Here is a 15443-nt window from a genome sequence, read left to right on the forward strand (position 1 = left end):
GTGCAGTTTTGTGCCAAAAGTTTGTTTCAAACGATTAGGAAAAAAGATCTTAAACACAAATGAGATATTTCGGTGCAGTTAACCCCATGTCAAGGATTAATTTCCAAAAAACTCGCCAAGGATCACACAGTAGATTCAGTAAAAATACCAAATTCACGAAAAAGGTTAATATTCCGTAACTATTGAAAGCCAGGTCCATGCAAGGCGTTCTCTGAGATAATATCTTTATTAGAGAGTATGAGAGAATGTTATTGGGAGACCACTTCCATTTGGTTTTCATTAAAATTAGTTATATTACCAAAATATGTTTGCCAAGAAACAATTCTATGAAAATTGTTCTATGAATTTCTTGATTCTTTCATACAGAAGGCAACAATCCGAAAATTCTTGATGAAGCACGGGAAGTTTGACTCCATTATCACGATACAAGCACCTAACATATCACCAACCTTAATTTTGAATTAGAATACTGATGAATATGCCCGCTAAATGAGTACGATAAATTCGGAGCAAGAAATGAAATAGTAAAGAACAAATGAAATTATGAATTATGCTGAGAACTTTTAAAAAATTCCTCTTTAATATGGCAACAAGAATGAATAAACTGCAAACGATACTTTTGTAAAAGAATTTATTGATCAAAACTGTTGTTAAATCAATACCAAATTTTAAATTTCAACTGTTTTGAGAATATTAATAGATATAATTTATTATTTGCTTATTCTGTCTTATTCCCGGAAAGAAGCGTCAATAGGGATACTCTGAAATATATTTATACTTTGTATTTCTTTGAACAAACTGTTATTTTCAGAAAAAAGGTTTGTGTCAATATAGAAATCTGAAACTTTTAAATAATATTTAATGTCAGGAGGTGATTTCTTTCCTAAATTTTAAAATGAAAAATATTTTTTACAGAAAAAGGTAATAAATATTTAGGTAATTGAAAAAAAGTAATTTAGATGTAAAAAAAAGAGAAGATAGAAATAATTCATATTTCTGATTTTCTTTGTAATAGAGATGAATTGTGAATTTTAAGATAAATGGAGACGAAGCCTTGTGAAGTTACATTTTTTCCCTGTTTATATTGTACATCATTTTTGCTTATAAATTTAGCTGTTTTAAGAATGTCATTTTTTCTGTGCAACATCAAGGAAATACAGAAAACACTCGTTTGGGACTTTAGTTAGGATTTTGAGGAATTGAAGTATGCTTCTGCGAGCAAATTACTGTTATAATATGAATTGATAATTAATATTTTATTGGTATCTAGATGTCTTTGCTTACCAGCTGACTCTCCGGGAATATTGATTGTACTTTATTTCCATTAATTGTCCTATGCATAAGTTTGATTGTCTTAAGTCCCTAAAAAACTTTTTCTAAGCATGAAACTGTTATAGACATTAGATTCGTATTATTTTAATAACCTTTCACTCATTCTATTTATTATGTAAAGTAATTTCTAAATCACATGACATCATAGCTCTTATTAAAAACGTGCTTAACCATGTAATCTATCTTCTAATTTCATGTCATCTTTCTCGATACTAAAATTTCACGTCGTTATAATTCATATAAACTAAGTAGATAGTTAATAGAATCTTTCTTTAGTTTACACATGTAGAAGAAAATATTCGATGCCCTAATAAAAATGATTTGAATTTACTTAAAAATAATGAACTATATTGGGGAATATTAAGCACAAAAAAAATCTTTGAAGTTCTCAAAATTCAGAATTTATTACCATTGTAATTAAGTTGGTAAAATCTAAAAGATTTTTTTTTAAATTTTAAATAGTGTAACAACCAATTTTGTGTAACTAGTGTAACAACCAAGTTTCCATGGAAAAATGCCGAAATTTGTCTTAAATTTAAATTAATTAACATTTTAAAAAAGCTCTCCAAGGTGCACATTCTTATCCTTCTAATTGTATTTGTACCAAATTTGATAGGAAAACGATCCGGCACGTAGAGCATCAAGGCATATATATATATATATATATATATATATATATATATATATATATATATATATATATATATATATATATATATATATATATATATATTGAAGACTACAATGAACGAATCGCTGTGCATAAGAATTAATTAATTTAATTACAGGTTTTAAGAAAGTCATAAAAAAGGTTTATCTCCTAATAAGTAATTGTTTATTCAGACTTAATTAATTCCTTAAATAATAATTTTTATTTTTATTGAAAATCAAACAAATATATACTCTAGCTGCTTGATTTCGAAAATAATGATTGTACACAAATTTTTTGAATTTCATCACATAAAATACTTCAGATGCTCCATTCTAGAAATATTACATGATTTTATATAATACTTGAATATAAAAGATGAAATTTTAAATCGATAAGCTCAAGCTTTATACATTACCTTAAATTAAATGCTTTTGCTATAAGCATTTTTAAAATTTTTTTTATCAGAGATTAATAATCCGCTGGTACCATTTATATCAGCGGATTAATTTCTGTAATGCATTTTCATGCTGAGGAAAATTTTTCCGGCTAGACACGAAGAGCGAATTTTATATGACGCGTCTTTTAGCGGTCGAAGATAACCGAGACTCCATGTCTCTCGGCATTAACACGTGCCAGACAGAAAAAGAAAAGGAAAAAAAAAAGTCATCTTGGCTGAATTACTCTCCAGTTTAAATTCAATTTTAATAATATCGAATTGTCGCAATTCTCAGTAAGAGTTTTATCTTAAGCAATTTGTATCAAAATGTAATCTACTAGAGTTTCTATTTTTGTGATCGTAGAATATAATCTGCTGAAAATGATATCTAGGAATTAATTTTTAGTTTTGATTACTGTTTTTGTTGTTTTTTACTTATTTATTATTAATTTTTCTACTTTTTTGTAATAATTTTAGCTTTCGGCATAATATTTGTTCGATAAACGATACAAATCTGCTTTTTGTTTTCCAAGAACTGATTTCTTTGTCTAAAAAAAGTACTTCTGGATATTCCAAAATTCTAAATCCATAGACATGGATTTACTGGACAGGTTTATGTACTTTTTTCCTTCTTTTGAACCCTAGTAGCCTAAATTAATCTGAACAATGGTTACTTTACTTTTATGATAACTTTCAAAATTATTCAGACTGAGTAATATCTTTTTATTAAGAAATGATTGATTCACCAAGCTATTGAGTCGAACTAATTCATGTCATTCGCATTTACTGACAAAACGTAGTTAACACATACCTCTTGTTTCTAATCTGCTCCTTTTTGACCAATGCTTTATGGCCCTATTTTGTCAAAATAAATAATTTTCAATATCGCATATAAAATATGATTATCTTTATGTTTCTAAAAACACACATTTTTAATCACCTTTTTTCATCATTCAAATCATCACCTGATTAATTTTTTTTTATTTTTTCTTATCTTTGTATTTAAAGAATTACATATATTTGTGATACATATAATGATTTCTTATATTCCTATTATATAAAACAATTTATTTTATTGCGCTAGCATATCCTTATGCAATCTTTTTTATATACTTTGCAAATTTGTTGTTATATACTGTGGAAATTTGTTTTATTGTACCTTGTCTTTTTTTAAATCTAAATTCCTGTTTTCTTTTTTCTTTTCTTGTTCTTATTTCTATTTTTTTTTGTATGTTGCTTTGTTAAGAATTTATATTTATTCAATGAATATTGAATATTAGCAATAAGGTTCATTTCATTTCAATATTAAAATGCATTAGAGGATGAAAATAATAAAGCTGTGCCATAAAAGTCATTTGCGTTTTCTAAATTATCAAAAATCCCTCAGGTGGGTAAAAAACATAATACAATGCCCCAGGCATTAGCTACCCTCATTGCACTCTGGAATGGCAAATGAAATTGACAATTTATTATTGTTACAGGCCATACTCAGTGGTTTATTGTTTAGAATCCCTCTCTTGAAGATGAGGATTATAGGCTTGAAGCATGTTTTAACAACAGATTTGCCATTAAAATGGTCTTGATGCTCGATAAACCTATTGACTTCTCTGTTAGCTTCCTCAGGTTCATGTAGCGTGTATGCTTTCAGAATAGAATTCGGCAATGTTACAGCATTTTTCATTCAGGAAAAATGCAGAAATTTTCGATTTTCAAGAGCTTCAGATATTTTTCAAAGAACTAATAATAATAACTATGATTACCCAATGAATATAAACTGTTTGTAACAATCTGCTTTTTATACGTTATGCTTATCAAATCCTAACAGTTTTTGAAATAGCTTTTCTTTATTTCAAAAACAGAACCATTTAATTTCACTATACATTTAAGTTTAAAATTTCCATAATTATTTTCAAATTGTTTTCGAATTTCCTATGATTACTAGCGCAAAGTAAAAAATATTATTCTTGTTACTGAACGAATACTGAACTGAGAAAAATAATGAATTTTTCAGTTATTTATATTATCCAGCGAGAATGGTCTCCCCCAAACCTTCTCGTATACTCCCTAATAAACATGTCATGACAGAGAACTTTTTACATGGCATTGGCATACAATAGTTACGAAATATTGAGATGAATTTAGCATTTTTACTGAAACTATCGTGTCATTCTTGGCGAGTGATTTGGCGATTAATCTCTGCCGGACGGATAATGGTATCAGAAAATCGAATTTCAGTTTTAAACTCATTTTTTTAACCGATTGAAACAAAATTTTTACATGAAACTGCGCTTGAAGTCACAAAATCCCATATCAAATTTTATATATTTAAGTCAATGCATTTATGAATTATTATATTTACATGCTTCTGAAAGTACAGATTGACAGACGGTCAGCCCGTGTTAAATTTGACAGATGTCCACACAATAGATGTTATGACAGTGTACCGAATTTAATCTATTTTGCTGTCATTATTTTGTAATTTATGTTAACTTATATTCGAACAGACGGACTTCCTCTGTACATATTTAACTCAAAATTTGATAAATGTAAGACCGTAAAAACCGTATGCCAAATTTCAACAACCTAGATCAAAGCTTTTCTGAGTTATCTTTGTCACAGACAGACAAACGGAAATTCTTCAAAAATGCATTTTTCGAGTTGAAGGGGGGTGTCTGTAACATGGTGATTCGTCAAAAATTCGTCGAATTTTTTGAGATTACTATATTTTCTCTATACTAAGTATATAGGAAAGTAAAAAGTAAAATTTTTGATTATAACCAGTGTGTGGTGAAAAATGATAACTCCACTGAAATTAAATAAACCTCTTTAGTTAGTACTAAACACATAGATTAATAGCTCATTTATTGAATTCAGAAATATTAGTTGTGAATGATTTCTATTAAATCTTTCATGCGAAATTTGATGCCTGTCATTCTCTCAACAAAGTATTCTTAAGCACCGTGATATTTTAACTTGTTCTTGTGATACAGCGCACAAATATTCCTTATAGAGATAAGATACATAGCATCCTAATGCCAATAAAAACATAATTATTCGGATAGTCTAGTTTCTAATTTTGCACTGTCTTTCGGAATATTGCAAATTTATCTTTTTATTTCTCCTATAAACTGCGCGGATAACAAATGATTTGCCCTCAGTTTTGAGCAATGAGCGAAAATCACGCATTAATATAATTGATGTAATACTGAAAACGGTTTGAATTTCATTGCAACGATGAAAATTATTGCTAAAAATGATTCAAAAGTAGTTAAAATTTAGGAAAATAATACACAACAACTAAATGGATATCATTGAGAAGCTAATTTTTTAAATTTAAAAATGTTATAAAAAAAATTTCTTTGTAGCATTATTTTTGGCAGCTATTATAGAAACAACTTTAAAGCCTCTCGCCGGCGTCCTGGCATACAGGTAGCGCTTCTTCCTCGTCATCTGGGCGTCCTGGGTTCGAGCTTCTGTGTGGGCATGGTTGTTCTTCCGTTGTTCTCTCTGTGAGATGTGTGAATGTACCCTACTGTAAAAAGGGGTTGTGCAAGCGAATGAGTGATGCGTGAGTAGCTAAATTGTCTTCTTGGCCCTAGTTGGCGCTACTAAAAAAAAAGCAAGAGTCGCTCCCCCACCAGCTTAAATCGCTGTCTTCGTAACAGCGGGCTTGTCCATGGCAAGTGCCCTAAGAAACAACAACAAAGTCTCGCTTGCATTTTATTTGATTAAGATTAAAATTGCTTTGCTCTGGGTACATTCTCACTTTTCAGGATTTATTTATGCCAAATTTGGTAGCTCTAAATCAAAACCGTATGACTTATTTAACGCCAACGGACACATATTCTTCTATATTATTAGAAAAGAATATTTTTAATTATATAAAATCAATCAGAGAATTCTTCTCGTGTCTTTCTCTTTATTTCTACAATATGGTGTGTTTATATGTACAGCCTCATCATTTAGTAAAGAGGATCAAGAATTCCTTTTGGATCAGTTCATTCTCTCCTTAACTAACTTCATACGAATCTAATAATGACCAACAATTTTGATGTAATGATGAAACCCATGCGTCTTGTTTATCAAGCGTAGAGTTACCGCCTTCGCCTTCACAGAAATAAACACACAGTCAATCCAATAGGAAAGAATGTATGCAGCTGATGAAAATTCAAATCAACAGTTCTATAGATGAAATCTTATGTCAATTTTCCTCATTGACGGATTTCAACAAAATTTGATGATAATATTTAAGTTTTGACACAAGAATTTTCCTCTATGTCGCTTCTTCAATTTTTAATCTATTCTTAGATAAAAAGGCAGGCAGGTCAACAGAGAAGAATAATACCAATAAAGCATTTATCCGAATCCGATGAATTTTAAATCTAAAAAATTAATCATAAATCTTAAAATCGATTTTTTTTAAACTTTTGTGATACTTTCTTTTTCAATATTTCATACATGGGAGTGTGGAAAAAAATTTACTGTTAAAATGGCTTTCTAAGGCTTAATTTAAGATTTATATTTTCATTTCCCTTTTTCTTAATGTCAAGTAAAAGAAAGAGCGAATTCTAGAAAAATCATTGAACTAAATATTTTGGTAGTCCACTTGCGATTGAACATAATTAGACATTAAATTTTTCAGTTTAATCTTGTTTTCGTTTTCGATATATTATTTTGATAGCATAAGTCTAAATTATTCTATATTAATTTATTTATTTAATCTATGCATTTCTATCATCAATTTTAATTCTAATTAACTTCGCTTTCTTATTACGCAGTTATACTTAATCAACGTTTATTAATAATCACTTTTTGGCAACGCGATTAGTTAAATCCATCGTCCTCAATAATGATGTTTCAAAATAAAAATGCGAAATCGTTCCTCTTATTTTTATTCCTTTTGAGATATGTGCAACAAAAAAAATGCTATTTTCATTTAAGATTATAGTAAATAATGAATTAAAAAGTAATTGAAGTAAAACAAAGTAAAAGTAAACAAACTAAAAGTAAACAAAGCCATTTCATCCTAAGTTGCCTGAACACAAAGACGTGAATAAAATTTGAGCCCTAATGGCCATCAACACTCATGGTAAAACCCTCTCCCGCAAAAGATACGTTAAATATAGCCGCAAAAAATCTTCATATCTCCCTATATATAGATTATCACTCTTGATATTATCTTTCTTTCTCTCTCTCTCTCTCTCTCTATATATATATATATATATATATATAATCTCTCTCTCTCTCTCTCTCCCTATATATATATATATATATATATATATATATATATATATATATATAGAGAGAGAGAGAGAGAGAGAGAGAGAGAGAGAGAGAACGTATAGTAATCGTCAGAAAATTCAAACTCGAGACTTTGACGAATCTCGATGTTTTAAACGTTTCTCTGAGTTCGAAAAACACATTTTTAGGAAATGTCCGTCCATCTGCCATTCTGTCCGTGACAAAGATAATTCAAAAACTCTTTGAGTTAGATGTTTGGAATTTGGTATGCGGTCTTTACACCATATTTGCAGATTTCTATCAAATTTTGTGTAACATCTGTTCAGTGGGAGTGCCTTTGTCCGGATGTTCAAAAATAAATTATAAAAAGAAAGCTAGATAAAGAAAATTCTCCGTATAGATTTAACATCTATAATGTTAATACTTATCAAATTTTGAGCGAAATTCACCTGCGAGTTTACTGCCTGTCGATCTGTACTTTCATAAAAACGTAAATGAGATAATTCAAAAACACAATGACTTAAATATATATAAAATTTGGTGACTACAAGTGCAGTTTTGTATCAAATCTTTGTTTCAATCGGTTTATATATTGGAAAAAGGTACTATAATACCTAAACTTATTACAGGAATATTATATTGCATAAAGACCATAATTTTTGTCATTCGATAGGAACTTGTTTTTTATTTATAGATGATAATGTCCTATATCATAGTATGAAGTGTGTTATAGCTCTTCTTGAAAGAAAAGAAATATATGGAATGAAGAGACCTGTATATTCATGCAGTATTAATCCCATGGAACATGTATGGGATGCACTTTGGAATCGCATTTTATTTTAGGTTTGTTTATATATATTATAATCCATTTAGATTAAATGTATACAAATGGATTATAATTTTATAGTTATATGTATCCATTAATAAAAAACTTTTATAATTAATTTTTTCTCACAAAATGTTAACGTTACTTAATATATGCATATCTGTGTATATTCCTGTTTTCTTTATAAAATACTGCGAGGAATAAATTTGATATTGTTGTTGAAAATTGATGTGAATGCTGCAAAAAAATATTAATTTGCTTTGAAGTTTTAATTAAAATTCAACATTCACGCTAAAGGAATTCTTGTATTGAAAGGAATTGCTTATCAAAGAGAAAAACTTTGAAATATAAAAAATTTTTTGGCATTTTCAGTGAATGAATAATTAGTCTCAACTAATTTAAAACACTTTTCAAAATTCGCTTCTCTTGACATTCTTGAGATTAAGAAATATTTAATTATATTTACCGCTCAAAGCTTATTTTACTCGACTGAAAATAATTTGACGCCTCACATTTTCTTAGCATAAATTTCTAATTAAATTTACAATAGAGATAGCATCACATTGGTTTTTATGCAATTAGTTTAGTACCAGTTCCTGCCGCTAATGAATATAGGGCGCTGCTCTCTTATCGATTGGGTGTGGCTAAATGGAAGAAAACCCGCTGTCCACTCGGATCGTTTGGAACAACAGGAAAGCTGAAGCACAGGAGAGGTTCGTTTGCAGTCGAAGCTCAAAAATTTCTCAGCAAGAATACTTACAGAAGATATTTTTCAAAATTAAAGAAAACGAATTAAATTGAAGATCGCAAGGTAGAGTATTAACTCTTTAAATTCTGCGTGCATCCCAGATAAATATTAAATTTCCTTTTTTTTCCATAACTTTAGATATTTAATCATATTTTTAAATTTTCAAATTGCGAATTAAACTTGGAGTATTGAAAAAAATAATAATAATTAGAAATTTGAAGAACGTAGTTTTATAGAAATATTTTACGATTTTATCAGATAATCGTATTAAGAATTCGAATTTTAAATACATTTTCTATCTATTTTTAATCTAGATTTTAAAGTATTATTTTCATAAATTCATTGAATATTTAAAGACGAATAAAAACAAATGTATAAACTGAAAGAAGTGATTTTATTGACATTTAAATTATTAAATAAAGTCATACATCATTTACTATATATACATTGAAATTAAAATAAATTTTTTGCATGTATTCCAAAAGTTTGAGTTTTTTTTTTTTTCTGTATCTTTTAAATACCTAAACTAAAATTAATTTTAAAGGAAATGAATAATTATTTTAGAAAATATTCCTGTAAGGCATACAGTTTTACAAACAGTTTTTCAGTTATTTTCCAAAATCAAAATTAGTATAAGAAAAGCTAAAAAAAATTTTTTTTAATTAATAAATGGTATGGACATTGTATATAAAACTAATTACAATAAATAAAAACGAAAATTGGTTTCATTTACAACAATAATAGTATTTGTAAATGGCGTAATTTAGACATTTATCTAAATTCTAACAAGATAAATGCCATTAGATTTCACTACGTCTGTCTTTCAATATAGCTATGTTTTCTTCGCGCTAACTTTACTTCTTTGCACGACCAAATATTTCAAATGTCATTTATTTGTAATTGATAATAAATTCACCATCATAAGGTTTTAAGTATACTAATACTCAAAGAACACCAAAAACTAAAATTAAATCTTTGTGAGTAACTGTTTCGTGTATAATCTTTTTTTTTTTTTTTTTTTTTTTTGCTTTTGAAAACAGAGTTTGTAAGAAATAAACTATGAATTGTTTTTAAATAATTCTCATTTTATCTATTTGAAATAAATAAATTAATTTCAGATGTTTGGAAGCATTTTTATATTATTCTAATTTTTATATATTATGTATTTGACGAAAGTTTACTAACCTTGAAATATGGTTTTTTTATATAAAAGCATTTATGAAGGAATTAATATGATTTATCCCACAAAATATAGTAATACCTTTATTTTAAAAATAAATTTCACTATAATTCTAAGTGACATTATAGACATTTTCGTTATAACTAATGATTTTTTTGTATGTATAACATTTTGGATGCTACGTAATTCACTTTACACTTTAACAGTGAGTTTTTAGTTAAATTACAAAATAACCAATTATTCCACAGAATATCTAGTTTGAAATTTTAAATTTATTTCACTTTTTAGTTTTCTTGATAAGTTATTTTATGAAACAATATTTCTTTTTAATGATAATATATTAATTTTTACAACTTTCGGTGAAACAAAAACACATTCGTTCTTATTTTTATTATTATAGACTTAAGAAACATGCCACGTTAAGTAACAAAAATCGCATCTTCTTTGGAATTGCATCGGCATGTCTTTTGTAGTTTTCATCATTTTCATCGGTATTTTAGTTTCGTAATTATGTAAAAAGTATTTATTAAATATGAGTTAAGATATTTAATTATTTCACAAAATGAAACTTACTATTTTATAACATCTTGTAAAGAGAATACATGTTTTTCCAAACATAAACTATTTAAGTGTGTCTTAAGAAATTTCATTTCTTATGACTTTTTCCATTTTTTTGAAACATTCAATTTATTAATTTTTGTTCAATTCAATATTTTATTTATCATTGACCCTTCATAGAAAGCACTTCTTGTATCATAAAAAGCCAAATAAAAATTTATTTTTTGAAAATAAGTTTTTAAAATGTTTTAAATTTACTAAATTGAGCACATTTTTTGTTGATTAATTACTTTAATCAAATATAAATTTTTAATTAATTTAATTGATAGTTTTAGATATGAAGTGCTTTTTATTTTAATTCCCCGTGAACTTTTAAAGGTTTGCATATAATGATCAAATTAAGAGATGTTTGCTAACATCTTCAAAACTGTAAACAAAACTGTAATTATATAAATAAGAAAAATAAAATACATCCTGAAAATGGAGCAGTATTATTTATTTTATTTAATCACCAATTTTCTTTTTAGCAAATATCTATGAATGGTTGATATAATACTTTTATTATTAACTCAAAATTCTTTTATTTTAAATTGAATTTGGCAGTTTGCTTCTGTCTCAATAAATTTAATACGATGATATTTGCATGCTGGCAACATAAATTGTATCTTGCTACATGCATGAGACAACATGCCTGAAGGAAAAAAAAACTCATTCAAAACGCTCTGAAGGGCAAACCATTAAATCCAGATTAATCAAACTTTGCAATTAGTATAGGCATGTACTAAAAGAGAATTTATCAAGGTTTTAATTAGATTAGAGTAGAAATTAATTTAGAATTTGACATTTTTAGCTTCCTTAGCTAATCCTTAATAGATTCACAAATGACATTTTTTCTTAAAATGACGTGAAAACTATTTCACAAATTAGTTTTCACGCCATTTTAATTTTATTATAACAATAGCCTTGAATTAATTTTATAATAATGATTCTTAATAATTAAATAATCTTTTCGGTTTTTATTTTCTGTAATTCATTTTTTCTAATTTAATAAATATTCTCAAAATATTTAAAGCTTATTTTATATTAATATTTTTTGTTGTTTTAATTATTGCATTTATACTCCCATGCGTTGTAGCGATATTACATTGTCATTGATTTCTAATTATTAATAAATTTGAAATAAAATAAAAATTCTGTTTTATCAAATCTCTTTTTATCTTACTTTATTTAAAATATTCTTAAAAGCCTTCTGATCTTCGATAATATCTTCTAAAATATCTTAAACATTCTTCTTACCTTCGATATTTATCTTTTATTATTATTTATTAACCATATGATTTAAAGACAAATTATAAAATTTGAATCCAAGTTTACAATCCTTCAAATTGATTCACTCAAATAAGATAGTTTTTTTTTTTTCCGTGAAAGACTGCAAATTTCCGTGAAAGACTGCTGATCAAAGTTAACAGGTGTTGTGGAGACGCTCTTTTAGACCCGCATGTCTCTTATACTGATGATAGATGATTGACGTTAATTAGCGTGTGCGATAGCATTCTCTATTTCGTGACATCGTTGACTTCGCCGTTTAGTCGTTTTTTAACCTGACACTGACGTCAATTTTTAGCAATACTGTAAAGACTGTTTTCCAGTAAAAGCACTTATGACGAGGTGAAACATTCTGATCGTTTGTAATAACAGTAAAAAAACTACCCTTGTTCGAATTTGGATCAGATCTAATCCGGGTAATTAGATTTTTAAAAAAAAAGCAATTTGTCAACAAGAAAATTATACTTTCTAATAAAGTATTATTTTAATAATGATCTAATCAATATTTCTTAGAGTTTGTATACTTACATACTGTATTTGAATATCACTACTTGAAAATATCTATATAAATTGGTTGTTTCGCTGCCTTTATTCATTTTTATTCGGGAAGATTTCGTTTCCAGAATTTTTTTTCCCGCTAGAAATGGACCAGATAATAACAGACCGGTTGGTTGGAATTTTACTCTGTTATATTCTTAACATATTAGTATTCGAAATTCAATGCTTCACACTAGGTTAATCCTTCCTTCTTCAAATGTTTTTTTTTAATATTGTTGCCCTGCAAATGAATTTTGAATGTATTATCCACACTGGATAACTGATCTTATAATAATTTTAAGGATAGCAATACATTTTTGCTTTAATAATATGCAGGGTTTTTATCATAAAAATTATTTTCCATAATTAATTAATTATCCACGGAATTATTTCGTATTTTTCTTATCCTCCTTCGTTATATGTAGTATAAAGTACAGTAATCATCAAAACAATTAGAATTCGAGATTTTACTGAATCTCCACGTTTTAGACCCCCCTGAGTTCGAACAAATACATTTTTGGAAAATGTGCGTCCGTCAGTCTGCCTGTCTGTGACAAAGATAACTCAAAAACTCTTTGAACTAAATAGTTGAAATTCGGTATGTGGTCTCTACACTAAAGTTGCAGATTTCTATCAAATTTTGAGTAAAATCTCTTCTGAAGAAGTCCGTCTGCCCGGCTGTTCGAATATAAGTTTACACTATAACAACAAAACGAAGGGAATTAGACAGATAAGATTCGGTACACAGATTTAACAGCTGCAGTGTAGCCATATTTTGAGTCAAGATTAACAACGGGTTGACTGTTTGTAGATCTGTTCTTTCAGAAAAAACATATATATGCGATAACTCTAAAACGCAATGACCTAAATTTTTCAAATATGGTATGGTATTTTGTGACTATACAATTATAGTTTTATGTCAAATTTTTGTTTCAATCGTTTGTGAAACATGCGTCTGAAGCACAAATTCGATTTTCGGATACTATTAACCGCAATCTAGGGATTAGTCCCTAATAACACGCCAAGGATGACAGATAGATTCAGTAAAAGTGCTAAATTCACGCCAAAAGTTACTATTCCATAACTATTGTACGCCAATGCCATGTAACAAATTTATTAGAGAGTATGCGATTAAGTTTCGTGCAGACCAATCCCGCTGGTTTTACTTAATTATTTACTCCTCTTATAAATGTTTACCTCACAAGTAATTATTGTTGCTCTATGGTTTACCTTTTATTTCTATGCTTTGGTGGTTTCTCAAGAATGATATAATTCTATTTTCCATCAATCACAGTACATAAGATATGAAATAACACTAAGCTTATACAATTTGAGTCATTTCAATTCAGGTAAAAGTTACAATAATTTTGAAAGTTTATATGAATTGTTTTCCAAATCTATGATACGACTGAAGTTTATTCTTGGTTTTTTTTAAGCAGGGAAATTTATATGTGTCATTCTTAACTTTTTCATATAAGTTTTTTCTCATAGCATTGATTATTTTAATGAAACTCATACTAGGAAAAAAAAACAAGTTATATGATCACTTTGCAAAAATAGTCGGTTTTACTTATAGGACTTTGATTTGATCCACTTCGTCTTTTTATTCAATATCTCACATTGAATCCAAATTGCAGAAATTCTAAGCAAATTCATTCACTAGAGTCCATGTCATGGGTTTCATTAAATTTGTGGACCTGAAAATCTTTTAATTAATACTTGAATATATTATTAAAATATATTTTATGGTGTTGTTACGCATGCACTTGTCATAGACAAATCCGTTGACGAAGTCAGCGATTCAAGATATGTTTGTGCAGTTGCTTCTGAGTGTAAAAAACCCTGAGCACCTCAGAGCAGAAGTCTGACTTCTGCTCGAACATATTTCCAAGATGACACTCGCACAATCGCTTGCACAACCCCTTTTCGAAGGGGCCGGGGCTCTTTCACGCACCTCACATATAGAGCACATGGGGAAGAGCAATCATGGCCGAACCGAGACGCCAAGATCATGGGGAAGACGCCCTACTTCTAGGCTTGGACGTCGGCAATATTATATAGTTATTAATAAATATTGTCAATTTATATCATACTTTTATCATTTTAAACTGCCTAATTCTCCAAAAGGCAGATGCAAAAAAATTATACATATGGAGCTTTTATGTTTCTCAATATGTATCTACTTCGAATTCTCATATAAAAGAATCAAATGAACAGAAATAACTTGAGACCAACACCTCTTAAATTTGAAGATTCGTTACATATTTCCAAGCTGCATATGTGACGAACTTGTTAGTTGAAAGATACTTTTTTATTTGAGTGTCATTTTATTTCAATGCAGTTAGCTTGCTTTTGTATTTTCTATATTAATTTTAAATTATTATTAATACACTCGAGATGGATTGCATACTAGTATGTGTAACGAATTTTCGAGTCAAAAAGACAGATAGCACACCGTTTGTGCAATGATAGAGAATTGCAAATTTCAACTTATAGGAATGGCCTCAAAAATAATATCTGGAATGGGTAAATCAATTCTGCTCAATTTATATTCATTTCCATACCCTAGCTTATATTATTCTAACTTCTGTTCTGTATCACATTATT

At 28.1% G+C, this 15443-nt stretch overlaps 1 protein-coding gene across 7 annotated transcripts in view; it reads left to right on the plus strand.

Moving 5' to 3' along the window:
- The window catches only part of LOC129985345 (MAP kinase-activating death domain protein-like), a 121743-nt gene that overhangs the window by 35121 nt on the left and 71179 nt on the right, over positions 1-15443 (plus strand). For 6 of the 7 annotated variants that reach the window (XM_056095333.1, XM_056095338.1, XM_056095334.1 and 3 more), the window contains exon 1: positions 9185-9298. The exons of the other annotated variant lie outside the window; for it this stretch is intronic. The gene's annotated coding sequence lies outside the window, so the exon portion shown is untranslated. Of the gene's footprint in view, positions 1-9184; positions 9299-15443 lie in introns of those variants that run through there. 7 annotated transcript variants of the gene reach the window in all.

Source organism: Argiope bruennichi, chromosome 9, assembly GCF_947563725.1.
Source record: "Argiope bruennichi chromosome 9, qqArgBrue1.1, whole genome shotgun sequence".
NCBI lineage: Eukaryota > Metazoa > Arthropoda > Arachnida > Araneae > Araneidae > Argiope > Argiope bruennichi.